Raw genomic sequence first — 14,069 nt, forward strand, 5'->3', positions numbered from 1 at the left:
TTTTCCTTTATCCCAAGTGCCTATGTATCAAATTTCGTTTAAATTCTTCCATAAATAAAAAAGTTGGCACTGCGCATGCGCAAAACCAAATTTTGAAATTGGCGTTTGATTTTCCTTTATCCCAAGTGCCTATGTATCAAATTTCGTTTAAATTCTTCCATAAATAAAAAAGTTGGCACTGCGCATGCGCAAAACCAAATTTTGAAATTGGCGTTTGATTTTCCTTTATCCCAAGTGCCTATGTATCAAATTTCGTTTAAATTCTTCCATAAATAAAAAAGTTGGCACTGCGCATGCGCAAAACCAAATTTTGAAATTGGCGTTTGATTTTCCTTTATCCCAAGTGCCTATGTATCAAATTTCGTTTAAATTCTTCCATAAATAAAAAAGTTGGCACTGCGCATGCGCAAAACCAAATTTTGAAATTGGCGTTTGATTATCCTTTATTCCAAGTGCCTATGTATCAAATTTCATTCAAATACTTTTATAAGTAAAAAAGTTGCAATTCGGTTTATAAATGGTCGAGATGCGAAAAGGGCACTGTGAATTTTGAATCGATTCGATTCAACTTTTGGCATTGCGTATTATATGGCTAAATCTATGCCCATATTGAATTTCATGCAATTCAGTTCATAACTAACGGAGATGTAAAAGCGATCGAACATTTCTAAACAAAGTTATCGTTCACACGGACAGATAGATGGACAGACAGACAAAGGAACAGACGGAGAGACCAACCGGCAGGCGACAGATAGCAATGCAAAATTATAAACGATCTCTAGGATCGTTAATAAACGGCAAAAGTGTAAAATTATGGAACATGTAAAAAACGGTTTTTTGTTTTTTTTACAATAACTTTTTTTGTAAGCGGTACAGAAAAAATTCCTTCCTTGGTACAAGACTCGACACCATAACGAACCAAATAGCGAAAAAAGTAGAACAATAGCTCTTAAGATAAAAAACTAGTAGCGTCGCAAAGTTAGCGGACGGACGGACGGACGGACGGACGGACAAAGTGGCCACAATAGCGCATTTTTTTTTATTTTTGTGGAAATGCGCTAAAAATGGAGAATAAGTTACTGGGAGTATATTATCCATACAAACAAAGTAATGTGGAACAAAAGTTCTACTATAAGTACCTTTTTGCTGCAAAATATATTCTACCAGAGAGTATTATACTCTTTGATTGTACTTATACCTACATAATTGACACATGTAGGTAGGTAATAGAAACTAACATACATGTAGTACAAATTGTAGTTTATAAAAACGTTCGTCAAAGTGTAAAAGGTAATCTACACCCGAGCTTTCAGAAAAGTTTGCAACGTTATTTCTTCCGATTTGTACCACTGATTTATGGTGTTCTTACGCTGCTGTAAAGCTTCGTTTTACATAGAAATTACATTCTCATTTTTATAACAATTTCGCCCTACATGCTTCTTATGTCGAGTGTGAGTACATCTCTGGCGTTCATACCCTTGAGGTTTTCGGGGCTTCCAATGTTTTCATCCCACTTGACGAATCGGTGAAATGATTTCTCAATGTATTGCGTAAGAAATTTAATTAATAGTTTTGCGATGTAACTTTTTTACAATAAAGCTCTGAGGTTGAAGTCTTTTTTTTAAATTCCAATCCATACAAAGCGACGAGGTGGCGACAACTACCAATAATTGAATTTCTAAAAACCATCAAACTTGAACTTTAAAAATGGACAGTGATAGACTGATAGTGAATGTAGTGTTTCCGGTACTCCACCTGATGTAATAATTGCTGCATTCCATTCGAATCTGCTTCTGTTATTCCCGAGATACCTTCCAAAGGAATAGAAATTGCTGCTGCAAATTCAATAGAAATTTTTTCAATTAATAATGATAACAGTAAATTTGCACCAAATAAATAGTTTTCTTGATACCCGTACCTTGAATCCAAATGTGTAGGTTTTAACTACAATTAAAATAGTGACCACAAAGACCTCGGAGTAAGAACTAAAAAGATAGTCTCGTTTTCTTAACCTCCAAATCACCTAACCTATAAGTAGATAAGTAAAATTTAAATTCTTTACAGTACTTACATACGGTTTTTTACGATTAAATCAGTTTCCTTTAAGGAATGATTTATATAATGACATTTTCCGAAATATTGAAATGTTACGTTTATAGTTAATCATTTACGTTCAAGTTCAAATTGATGATTGACATTTCGAAGATAATTTGTGATTGGCTTAGTTAATTTCCTAATTTGCGTGACGTCATTTCATTTTTTCCCTAGGGAAAAAATGAGCCACTTTAGCCCCGCATATGCAGTTGAAAATCGTGTCATTTTACACAGGGTATAGAAAAAAACATTTTTTCAATCAGACCAACGGTTTAAGAAATATAAGAGGTTGAATATTTATTAAAAACGTAACGCGAGCGCCTCAGCTCCTGGCAACACCGACCGACGCGACGCCTGCCTTTATTAACACGCACGCTGTCGCATAAGTCCGTCTCAGTCACACTCCCGCAGACCCGGTCTGTTTTCTTGTAACGCATTTTTTAAGAATTGTCTAAGAAATGTGTTATTGGTTGCGTTTTGTCCTAACAGGAAAATAAAAGTTAGTAGCGCCTAAAATAATCTTACACAAACGTACCATAATCTCTACGTAAGCAGCCGCAGCCGTGGTTAGGGCTATTAGTTTCCTTTTTTTTTGGTTTGTTTTGTCTCTTGTGATTTATTCTATGTCCTTAACCACGTTACAAATTATAAAATACAATGTTTCAATTTATATATAATATTATTATACAGTATGTGATACCATTTTACTCATGTATTCTCTCTCAATCATATTTTTCTCACTTATAATTGCACAAGAGGTTTGTATTTTAGCGAGTAAATTTGGGTTGTTTAGGTAATGAAAATCTGTTGCCTAGCAATTAGACGAGAAAAACTGTCAACTAATAAAAATGCGACACCGAAGGTGGAGCATTTTTAGGTTGACAGTTTTTAGAGTTCAATTGCTAAAAGGCAACAGATTTGAATTGCAACAACACCAATTTACTCGGTTTAAATACAAACCTCGAGTGTAATTCGGCAGGACAATTTAACGAACAAGAAATTCACCAAACTAATCAATTATTGACAGACGTCATCTAGTCATATGGGACAGGATAATACGATATTTGGTTCGAAAATGAATAAGTGAAAAAACCACTAGTGCATTTGTCGCTGGAAAAGTTGCAGGTAACTTTTGCCGCCGTCAAAGTGACAATTGCACTGCGGCTTATGCGATTTTTTATACATGAGTTGAATTGTCAAATAATATGACATCAGCATGTATGGAAATGAGTACCTCATCAGTTTATGGTACAAAAAAAAGGAAACCACTTGTTAGCTGACACGACAACGTGGAAAAATGTGTTAGCTGGGCCATCAAAATTTAAAGTCGCCGCGTGCGCTAGCGCCCGCTAACGCTACGCTACACTTTGGACACCCAGCTAACAGGTTTTGCCACATTTAAATATCAGCTGACAGTTATTTATCCTCTTTTTACATTGTACACTATTATATATACCATTTTCAGCTTTGTGAAAATGGTCCGAAAAACAATTTTTTCTATTTCGGTGTCACAATGATGATTTTGTACAACTGTTTTCGGCCGAAAACAGTTGTACAAAGACAGTGATTATAGTCGTTTTTTTTGGTAACTCATCTGCATCTCTTAAGTTGGCAGTTACTAGTTAGTACAAGTAGGTACAATACTTCCATGTTTGAACTTCAAAATGTCAGTCGTACTACGCTGCCAACCTAAAACTTAACGGCATAAAAAGTGTTCCCAACATAAAACATGTTAGTTCTAATGTTCCCTATAGCTTCTGATTATGATTTTTTTAATTAAATTAAAGCACCGAAATAGAAAAAATAGTATGAAAAACGCGTGTTACAATGCTTTATTGTAATACTTCTATCTTGCGGACACTCGTGGCTACGCTTCGCGTCGCCACTCGTGCCACAAGATAGTCGTATTACAATAGGTCGCATTGTAACACTTGTCTTTCAATATACTATTTTCTATTTCGGTGTTACAATGATGATTTTGTACAACTGTTTTCGGCCGAAATCAGTTGCACAAAGACAGTGATTATAGTCGTTTTTTTTGGTAACTCATCTCTTAAGTTGGCAGTTACTAGTTAGTACAAGTAGGTACTTCGTTGGGTACTTCCATGTTTGAACTTCAAAATGTCAGTCTTACTACGCTGCCAACCTAAAACTTAACGGCATAAAAAGTGTTCCCAACATAAAACATGTTAGTTCTAATGTTCCCTATAGTTTCTGATAATGATTTTTTTAATTAAATTAAAGCACCGAAATAGAAAAAATAGTATGAAAAACGCGTGTTACAATGCTTTATTGTAATACTCCTATCTTGCGGACACTCGTGGCTACGCTTCGCGTCGCCACTCGTGCCACAAGACAGTCGTATTACAATAGGTCGCATTGTAACACTTGTCTTTCAATATACTATTTTTTACGTGTTTCTCAGCCTCTCATACCATCACGCCACGCAGTCGCGCCAGCTGACGCTTGTTTTAAGTGTTAACTAAGTAAAAACTACCAGGCAGAATAGAAAGTAATTGTGCGAAAATGACCCGTAAAAATAGGACGCTATACCTCCCGTACTAATATAATATCGTAAAACTTTCAAATTTTGTCATGCAACTGATGCAACCGACGACATGCCGATATTGGTCGAGCGTCGCTTACGTCACTACGCAAGTTGCCGATCGGGAGTTATATTAGTGCATGACACTGATAGGAGTTCGATTCGACTTATTATGGCAATCAGCCATAAACTGAGTTCTGACTGGTTCGTAAAGGGGCAGTTAGATAGTCTGCCAAAGGTTGACGTGTTAATGGTCGCCGCCTTTTTCTCGAAAAGTGAGTTTTTCCATGCCACTCGTTTGAGTGGAGTCAAGGCCCAGAAGCAAATCTGTTATGGTTCATAGGAAGTATAACATCAAGTTTTGTGTGTATAGTGCAAGGTATAGTGTAGGTACCTAATAAAGTATGCACCTTACGGATTTCAACGAGAAAATTAGGGTGTTGGATATGTGGAAGTGAAAATAGAGACAAATGTGTGCACTGTAAGGGCACAGATATGCCAAGAACAGAGTTCGAAGTAAATCATATTCTGAATTACAATTACAATATTATATATCGATGGATTTTCGTCGATAACTGACTGAAAGTAAATCGACATTATGTACTTTAATTAATTAGAATCGTCTTCAAAACAATACAAATGGGATGTCAAACTCGCGGTATCACGTCGAACTTTTTTCGTATATTTCCTGTTGGGACATTTATATACAATTTATTAGGTTCGCGATGTCTTCTGCTATCACACCCAGGCACAAATGCAATAATTATTCCACGCTTTTTTCCGTCAAAACGACGTTTTCTTTCTCTGAATCGATTGTAAGCAATGATACGGCTGAGCGCCAACGTACGTAGTGACGTCACAGCAACGTGGCGGTCATTCGAAACTTTTCAAACGCCGTTCATTTTAAAATCGTGTTTGCTAATCACAACAATTTCTCTTGACAAAAAAATGAGTACCACTAATTTTTTTAATGTGCTTGGAGTTCATTTTCAAGGTTTTTGAAAAAACGCGGAAAACCCAATTTAGTGACGTAAAGTGCATACTCCTTTTGGGTGGAAAAAACCGGAAAACGTTGGTTTTCTAAAGATCGCAGGAAATGTCATTTTTTATGACAAAAATAGAAGACTTTTTTGGGCCCGTAAATTTGAGCCGTTTCTGAGATATTCACGTTTTTCGAAAAAAACAGCTATTTTTCAGGACGATGAAAAATCTATTTTTTTCATCGTACAGAGCTGCACGGGGTAGCAAAAAAGACATATTTAAATAAAAAAAAATATAAAAATATTATTCCGGTAGAAAAATTTCGACAAAATCGCCAAAATATGAAAAAAATGCGTATTATACTAAGCTATATTTCCAATAATGCACCTCCTCGCAAACTTCCTGCACGTTTGACTCCGATGTTTACCGGAATTATTTTTTTTTTCAGTTTGGTTTCCGATTTCTGGCAACTCGGACTGTTTATTTACGTTCATTTGTGTGATAGGCAATCCTTCGGTGTATGCCTCTAGATGGCGTAAGATAAGAATATCACCTAAATTTTAAGGATTGAAATAAGTCTTTCACGAATATCGATATCTAGATTTAAAATCCTTTCAGCTTTTTTCCACGCTTACAAACATGCTTACTTTATGGTCATGTCTGTCTACTTCTCGGAGTCAGACAGTCTGCGTCGAAAATCGGAGGTGTCCCACAAGACAGCAGAGCCATTTTAGAAAAATGAAGGATGAAATACATCAGAATTATAGGCTATTTATAGGCTTTTTTTAGACACTACAACAAATTTTGAGGCGGCATCCTTTAAACAAAAAAAACTATCATCCAGATCGGTTTGATTTTTCCCCTCTCGGAGATGTAGTGGATAAATAAAAATTATTTATTTATTGGCTATTTATTGTCCCTATCTTGTTCTGGGCCCTCAACGGGCTTTCGCCCAATTAATATATTTATTTAAACCCCAACTTATATTTCAAAAATCGGATACAACTGAATACCAAACGATCCTCAAGATCTTCACACATACATCATTTTTACAATACACCCTAAGGGGTTGATTCTGTCCCACCTGATCAGCATAGCTTGTAACACACATTTTTTGAAATGGAATTAGTTTTACTTTTATTTGAGGTGCCTGAATACAACATTTCATTTAAATACTTTAACAAATAAAAAAACCGACTGCGCATGCGCAAAATAAAGTTTTTGATTTGGCATTAGTTTCACTTTTATTCGAGGTGCCTAGATACAGAATTTCATTTAAATATATTAACAAATAAAAAATTAGGATTGCGCAAATACAAAAGTTGTTATGCGCATGCGCAGTATTTGTTTGCATCTGCATAGTTGCCTGAAGTTTAAGGAATATTTACTAACACAGAAAACCGGACATTCATATGTTCTTTGTAACAAGAGTTAGAAACCCTTTTTGGAGGTTTGCGCAGTTTTTGGTCTGTAACTTTTTGGCCTGTTGGTCTACGTAGCCGAAAAACAACTGCGAATTTTGTTATATCCTGAAGAACATGTGTATATCAATTTTTAAAGCGATCGGACATTGCTACACAAAGTTATCGTACACACTGACAGACAGACAGACGCACAGACAGGCAGCAATACAAAATTATAAACGATCTCGAGGTTCGTTAATAATATAATGAGACGAATAATTTTAATTTTTTTTTGTACTTCTTTCCAATTCAGGAATACCGTTTCAACTTTTCTTCTCCTATAATATAAGAGAAGATGCATTCTCCTATAATATAAGAGAAGATGCATAGACAACTAAGACACTTTTAACATTACTTTTTTTAAAACCTGAAACACAACAACTTGCTATATATTTGATTTATTAGTAAAAGAAAATTCAAATTTCAAATACCTACTTGACAGATGTCTCCAAACAGGTGGAACAATCCCTAACATTAAAGTTACTAGAATCTGGTAACTTCCGCAGTTTTTGGGCAAAAAACATGCGTTCTCTCTCTCTAACACACGGGCCCAATGGATTGCGGTACTTTCTATATTTAGTGACTTATAATGAATCTACAGTGACTGTATACCTACTGTATAGAGGCAGTTTGGTCATACTTTGGTGTTGGTTTTTTATTGGTAGGTGGGATATCCGCCATATTTTAACCAAATAAATCGGGTTGGCGGAAATTAACTTGGAATCCAAGGTGATCAAGTCACAAACAGTTGTGGCAATAATATTGTAACCATAGAAAAATGCCAAAATCTACCAATTCCATTAAACCGATCAGCTCAATGAAGAATATGGGAAAAACATGGCGGATATAGAGCATATGACCACACTGTCTTTATACAGTCACTGTTAATGGATCGATATTAATTACAAGGCAAAAATTTTGGGCATGGGCATAACGTATCGCACATGTGATCAGCTAGCTTCTTCTTTAGCCAGCAAAATCATAGTTTTTTTCTTTAAAAAATGCCGCCTGAAAATTTGTTCAAGTGTCCAAAAAGGGCCTATAATCAGCCTATAATTCTGATGTATTTCGTCCTTCATTTTTCTAAAATGGCTCTGCTGGCTTGTGGGACCTGAAAATCGGACTACTTGCGTGCAACTTGTACGTACCCTTAGAAAGTAGTAGCATGTAGCTTTGGCATCTGGCATGGTATGGAGATTCGCAAAAAGGAGCCCTTAGAAAATGCTATCGGGAACCGTTCATTTCCGATCGTTAGTAAAAATGAAAACGAAATTTGACATTTTCACTTTTTCGGTGATATCTCAGTTACTATCAAAGATACTTGATACTACTCATTTTTCAACCATTTCTAATGCGTGTTTTTAGTCATAAGAAGGGACAACTTTGCTCCCATTTAACCTGCACTGTATATCTTACCATTGCGGAGATCTCAATGATGAGCCAAGAATTTGAACCATCCTGCACCTAAAAACCCAGTTTGGATCGGGAACTATTTTTTTTGTCAAAACATATTGAATAGTCTGGACCAAACTATTCAAAATATGGTTAATGGTTTCGATTAGTTTTTTTCCTATTCAAAGATACCTGCACAAAAATAAAATGTTTTTGTAGTAGCTTGTTTTTTCACAATGATTATTTCAGTGGTTTGCATGAAACTGTTGACTCCAGAGAAGAATTTGTTTAGAGATGAATTTTCATCAGCACAAAGTTTAATAGAAGTATCGTGAAGGTTATGTTTCACTATATTTTTTCCTTTGGAGTGAAATGGTGCTGTACTGTCCCACTGGGGACGGTATTGAAAGCAGTGGATAATCACCTGACGCGGATGTCTTTGCTCAAACAAAGATCAAAGATGTATGGTATCAATGTCAAATTAATGACCAGAGATAACCACAAAATGAGCACATCTCTGCTTGTATTCTTCATTTATTACGCAGACCAAAGAAATGATTTATGTAAATTGGTATAAAAAATTAAAATTTATTATGATTTATCGCGTAACTTTTTATCCTTGGAACCATATCTACATTCTAAGTTTCAAAAGTAAAGCATAAAGAAGGTTTTTTTATGCTTTGATTAATTATAACTGATAATTGTTTATAATGGTGTAATTATCGCCCCATATCCGATAAATCATCAAAGGTACCCTTATTTTTTTTTACTGTTTAAATAGTATGCCATGGATTCATGGAGATTATATTTTGTTTATGGTATCCAGGGTAATTAAGGCAGCTAATACCAATCAATAAAAATGACTTTTGAAAAATATTATATAATATATAATTCGAGATATAATTATAGAAAAAATATAGGTTGTGATACATGATTGTAATTAGGAAAAAGAATACAACAAATTGACGTTGAAATATACAGGGAGTTGCACTTAAAAATATTAACTTATCAGAAACGACGCGGTGGTTCAAACAATTTTTTTACTACCCCACTAAAAGAAATAAATAATATATAATAATAATAATAATATATAATAAAAATAAAATAAATTATTATTATTATTAATGTTGTATTCGTCATAAATAATGCTACTGAATACAGTATGTTGGTTTTTACGGGCCATATAAAAAATAAAGTTGGTGGTGATTTCTCCAAAACGAAACGTTTTAAATCAAGGGTGTCTTCTAGTCCTGTAGAGCTCAAAAATTGGGAATGAGAAAGTGTTTGTGATTATTTTTGTATCTGTTCGAAAAGCATCAGAAAAAATACAAACGAAATCGACAAATTATGGTTTTTCTCGCATATCTTCGGAAGTAATCGGAATTTTCTGGTTTTCTTTTCCCCCAATTTAGTAAATTCATCTCATCCCTCACCTCGTCACGCGACGCCTTAAGTTATGTGAAATGGGTCTAATTTTTCGCATGACAATGCCGAGCTCGCTGAAGCGTTATCGCGATAATTACGATTTTCCCACTTCGAATATAATACCTCTAATGAAAGCAAGTAACCACCAAGGAAACCTTTTCCTTTTTCGAGAATATGAAAGTTATATCTAGAGTGCACTATGTTCAATATACAACTCTCATAAATGGTTCGTGTCGGTTTGGAGGCGGGTGTGGGCTCGTATTGTAACTGGGCCGCTTTAGTGTGAGTCCTAATCGTGTGCAATCTTTCACACTCGTGTGATATTGGAATATTAGTCTTTTGTCTAGTATGGCGATATCACACCCGCGTGAAGAGTATGGCTTTCAATGTTCGGTATGTAATCAATTACCAAGAAGGTGAAGAGGTGTATAAAGCGTCACTTTCGTACCGAGTATCAGAATAGATATCTGAAAGAAACGCCTCCAAGTCCAAATATGAAAACCGAATAAAAGTTGAAAATCACATCGTCAGATTAATTGATAACATTTTGGGTAGTTACTTCGACCAAAAGTGAGGGCATTTCTAAAATTAAAAATACGCGCATAATTCCCTAGCGAAAGTCCACTGTTCATCTAAAACTTGGAGTGGCACTATCAATATCACGTGCAGTATATAGTAGTTTAATCAGGCGTTAATTGGGTTATCTCAAACTGATCGAGACGTCCTCGTAGAATACCGTTTTTGCGGAAAATGCCAAAACCAGTATCTAAAGTCACAATTCGGAAATTTCAGTTAGAGTTAAAAACGTGGTCACTGGCGACCGACGAAAGCGTATTTTCCCCGCACATATTCGGTAATAACTCGCGAAGGAAGGGACCAAACCAAACAAACCTTTGGCGTTCTGGTCTCTGGGGCGTGTTATAGCGTTTTCGATTGGCAACTCGTGCTGCACGTTTTTACGTTCTATTGGTAATTTTAGGGCAATTTTCTGTGTTCCATTGGCAAATGTGATGCAACAATTACGCACTCAGTGCAAATTTCGACGCACGAGGTCCGAGAGCTCGTGGAGCTGCTAATTTGAATTTGTTTCTTGCGTTGGGAGAGTTTTTTGTCGTCATCTAGCGATAGCGAAGATGATGAACTAGCCATAACTTCTATTTTACAAAAAGTTGCACTTACTCATTAAACTGAACGCCAAAAATTGGTCCTTTACAGGAATTTTTTTCGCTCGTTTGAAACTTATAGCTCCGTCCCGGGGCTTTTGGGAACCACTGTATGTGTAAATATGCAATCCATAAAGATTCAAATGAAAACAGTTTCATTTTCATACTTTTCTCAATTAACACCTCTAATATGCAAATATGCTTAAAAATTACAAATGAGTACAGTAATTTCGGGTGCCATGAACCATGAGTGGTGTGGTGATACAAGACATGTGAAAATTACTTCCAAAATAATTGGTAAAGAATAGGGAAATTTATATTCACTATACTAGAATTACTATAACATTTACCTGCTTTTCATTTGTAAATTATTAAAAGTGTTACAAGTTTTATAGTTGAATTGAAAAGGTTACGGCCAGTTGTCCTCGGGTTCAAGACTTTAACAAAGTCAAGTTGCCTGGTAATTAGACTAATTAGTTATAGTTATTTTATAAGTTGTGTAAATATTTGCGGATACTTTGCACTAACTTAATTGTTTATAAATATTTGCGCATTGATGTCAATGTCAGGGTCCTTGGAAGGAATTTCCTGTAGGTAATTATTTGTTGAGAGTACCGTGACGTTATTAAAACCATCCTTTGATTTTTGCCTTCTTCCTTTTACGTGATTGTTTGATCTGGTTTGACGTATGACTGAGTCAGTGCAATATTCCAGTAAAATCGTGAACCATACGATACTTTACCATCCATCAACTTTTGAAAAGTTTGCCTTCGTTAGGTATTTAAGCAACTTTATGACTTTGTAATCATTAACTTTATATCTTTCAAACTAAAAACAATTATATGTCAATTAGTTAAAAGACACCTTTTCATTTAGAATACTATGGAAACAGAAGAAATTGATGGTTAATACTAAAATACCCGATTTATGTATACCCATTTGTTGCTATTCTTGACTTAATTGCCTTACCTTCAAATTGTAAACACGGTCGTATCCTTGCAATTAATTGTTTATTAAAACACGCGGCTTTCTATGGTTGGGTGGTCAACGTCTTACATTTAAATATTTTTGTCCAGTTTTGTCATAATATACACTTTTATTATCTTTTAAAGTGTTTTGCACTTCACGATCATGGCACTTGAAACTGTTTTTATTGAACAACTTCCTTTAAACTATACTGCTCTGATACTGACGCTCACGCTCGATTATTCACTGTTATATACGCACCGTGCATATCGTAAGCTTATCTGCAAATAAAAGGTCAATTCGAACCCTCTGATCTGCAATCAATAATATTTTGCAAAAGTAATCGACATCTACTTTAAGCATCAATATTTCCATCGCCCATTCACACATTAATCATACTATAGATTGATCATAAACAGTCACAGATAATTCGTATTATCGCGATTAAACTCATTAGTGTACTCCACGAACGTAATTCCAAAACCGCATTTACGTTAACCTTCTCATTCACACATCAATTTTTATTTACATTAAAAATTATTTATTGATAACACTGTACTTACTAAAATTAAATCGCCAAAATTGACTATACTAAAAAAATAAATATTGTTTAGGAATTTTATCATTTGCGCGCAAACTTATTTTGCTGTTTTTATTCGCGTAAATGTAAACAATTTCCTTTGCTTCCAACTTTTCGGTTAACGTCCGCGAACACCATAAACGGAAACGACCAATGTAGATATGTAAAAAAAAACCTTTCGCCTACTTGATAATCTGCACGTTACTTGGTCTTATCTACTGTAGAAGTAGTCGTAAATCTGTGGTAAAATTAACCACTAACCTTTGGCTAGGTTTCTGGGTAAGGTAGGTACAGGGTAAGTATCCTGTTTTCGATTTTGTAAATATTGTTCCCACATTCCCACCCCGACATATGCAACACTGGACGAAGACGCAGAAGATATTTGAAAAAAAGTTGACTAACACCGTAGATCTGAACAGTTGACAAACATTAGATTTAATAGATTTAATCCAAAAATCTCCCAAAATTCAGAAAAATACGGAACATCCAAAAATGAAAAAGAAATGTTCCAAAAAAGCAAATTCGATGCAGCGGAATTCTGTTTTAATAGAAGGGGAAAACAAAATATGCCAAAGAATTAGCCCCTTCCGTATTTAGATCATTTATTTAAGAACCCCTGTATAAAGATAATCAAATTATTGATCTATTCTCTCCACAACAGTGCACTTTTTTCATTTTTCAGAAATCTGCTAATAGTTAAAGTTGGGCATTGTAACTAGAGCGGTTATTTTATGTAAATTTTTTCGATCTTTTTCATTGGTATATGTGGAAGGATAATTTCTAAGTTTAAAAGAAGTCGAGGTTTCAGTAACGTTCAACCAAACAAAATATATTCATTATGTCACGTTCAAGTTTTTATTTTGTCGATTGGAATACGCCGAGCTTTATTTGTCATATGCGTCATAGCTATCAGTCAGGTCTTTGGATTAAATCGTATTCGGCGCCCCATTGACGGAAATTTGTTTCATTTACACGATAAAAAGAGGTCATATAATGTTATATTTCTTACACTGCGAATGGGAAAAGAAAAATGAATCGTCGGGACGAAACATATCTAAAAAGGCGTAGAACGCTTCCTAGCGTTTCTTTGATACATGTACAATATTGTCCCCCGAAATGTCAGACAATTGCCGTAAGTGTAACAATTTCGGACATAATTTAAAATCATTTTTAGTGACATGTTTTTTACTCGGTAGAAGAGTCTAGTCACCTGATCTCATAAATTTTCCATTTTGTTTTTTTTTTGTAAGCGTGTCATTTTAAATTTGCCAATGTGTCCTATGTCTCTACACTGACAAGTGTAAAGACTGTACGGTCTCTCAGCACAACAATAAATAATAATAATAATGATGACATTTTGAGATTCTACAACAAAATTATGTAAACATTTACTGCAGCATCTGTTCGGAGTGCTGAATTTACTTGAAACTGAGCATGCGCCCCTTAAGATAAGGTCTGAC

The 14,069-nt window shown here is 35.0% G+C and overlaps 1 long non-coding RNA gene across 1 annotated transcript; it reads right to left on the minus strand.

Annotated features, from left to right (window-relative positions):
* Window positions 1–1,544: 1,544 nt before the first annotated feature.
* LOC116166576 lies at window positions 1,545–2,040 on the minus strand. The gene is made up of 2 exons (XR_004144344.1): window positions 1,919–2,040; window positions 1,545–1,835 (listed from the first exon to the last, which is right to left on the minus strand). It is a non-coding gene; the product is annotated as an uncharacterized LOC116166576 (long non-coding RNA).
* Between the last annotated feature and the right edge of the window lie 12,029 nt (window positions 2,041–14,069).

The sequence above is a fragment of the Photinus pyralis genome, unplaced genomic scaffold, assembly GCF_008802855.1.
Source record: "Photinus pyralis isolate 1611_PpyrPB1 unplaced genomic scaffold, Ppyr1.3 Ppyr1.4_LG3b, whole genome shotgun sequence".
NCBI lineage: Eukaryota > Metazoa > Arthropoda > Insecta > Coleoptera > Lampyridae > Photinus > Photinus pyralis.